The following is a 1,878-nucleotide window of genomic DNA, read 5'->3' as shown; positions in this document are numbered from 1 at the left end:
CTTTCTGTGGGGAAAGTTGAAGGATATTTGCTATCGTGATCCACCGACAACGCCTGACAACATGCATCAACGCATTGTTAATGCATGTGCGAACATTATGGAAGGCGAACTACTCGCTGTTGAGAGGAATGCCGTTACATGTATTGCCAAATGCATTGACCTTGACAGACATCGTTTTGAGCATTTATTGCATTAATGTGGTATTTACAGGTAATCACCCCGAACAGCATGCGTTCTCAGAAATGATAAGTTCACAGAAGTACATGTATCACATTGGAACAACCGACATAAAATGTTCAAACGTACCTACATTCTGTATTTTAATTTAAAAAACCTACCTGTTACCAACTGTTCGTCTAAAATTGTGAGCCATGTGTTTGTGACTATTACAGCGCCATCTATCACAAAGCGAAAAAAATGGTCCAACTGAAACATTCATATTTTTTTACATACTACACGAATATATAATAAAAAATAGGGGCTCCTATTTAAAAAAAACGCAGTTGATATCCGTTTGACCTATGGCAGCGCCATCTAGCAGGCCACCAATCGCCATCTGGTTTCCCTCTTCAAGCTAGACAAGTTCCGTTCTTTGTAGTGTTTTCGTTTGACGCTTATTTCGTGAGATATTTGGCCAGGTCACGATCAATGGACCACCCTGTATACAATGATTTCAGTTTGTGTCTGAGGATAATTGTGCTATATATTACCTTTGTACTTACAATGCCATCCAAATCACACAAAATTGACAAATATCACTAAAATGACCAACATTGTAATCAGATTTCATGACCTTGTCGTTAGACAATCATATTTTTGAGAAACATTGTACTTGACGTCTTCACAACTCTGCATCAACTGTTTTCACCTTCAACATGATGCAGTCTATAGTCGTGGAGCACTGGATGCAGTGTCATCAACATGTCTCTCACCCACACATGACTGATCGAAATCAGTTATATAATTTATTACTCTCCTCGCAGATGTGAACGTATAATGTGATGTACCATGCCCAAATGAACCTGATTGTTGTCCACAGATACACAGTTTAGCAATAGACCTTGTTTACCCAGTCTCTCACAAATATCATGAGCAAACCTCACCCCCTCCACGTTTGCTCTACCTCTCTGCACGAAAGTACCTTCCTGCGTAATGCTGACTGTAGTTCCACATACTGCTGATTAAAATGTCATAACAACTGTCTACATATATTAACTCTAATAAAACTTTGATAGGTACTCGCTATGACCAGAAAGAGATTATTGAAGAGACAGTGCAAGGTGCTTACTAGGAGATGTCTCGTTTCATTTTCATAAATTTCAGTTTCTTACATGAAATAAAAGGTTTATTATGGTAAGTATCTCTTGAAACCAAAGCCACAGTGCTGAAAAGTAATCATTACTTAATGGGAACTCTTCCTTACCGCCCACTGCGCTGGACTAAATATCACTTTGGAATTCCCTTTTTTAGCTTTTAAGTTTATGCAATGTATCAGCTCCAGAGAAGTGAAACGTCCAATGATGACAACCTATTGAATACAGCTATGCAAAGTCAGTGACCCAATGTGAAGAGAGTATTCGCTGAATGATCGAGAAGAACTGATTAACCGTTCACTCTCTTGACCTCCATGAAGAAGTCATACACCATCCATTAAATCGCTTCAAAGCTCAGGACAGTGGCAGTGACTGACTATCATAATAGCTTCCCAGATCGTCAAGCTGCTTGGACTGGAGAAGTATTTTGTCATATCAGTTATCACTACCTCAAGTGATACAGACAGACAACTGGTAGAGTTGGAGGGGTTTTGAACTTATGCAAACCTCCTCTGAGTCCCATCATATCAAGGCTTCCAATTAAACAGGTATGTGGCCTTAGTCA

Source organism: Schistocerca serialis, chromosome 1, assembly GCF_023864345.2.
Source record: "Schistocerca serialis cubense isolate TAMUIC-IGC-003099 chromosome 1, iqSchSeri2.2, whole genome shotgun sequence".
In the NCBI taxonomy this organism is placed as follows: domain Eukaryota; kingdom Metazoa; phylum Arthropoda; class Insecta; order Orthoptera; family Acrididae; genus Schistocerca; species Schistocerca serialis.
The sequence above is the reverse complement of the archived record's forward strand: the minus strand, read 5'-3'. Positions refer to the sequence as shown.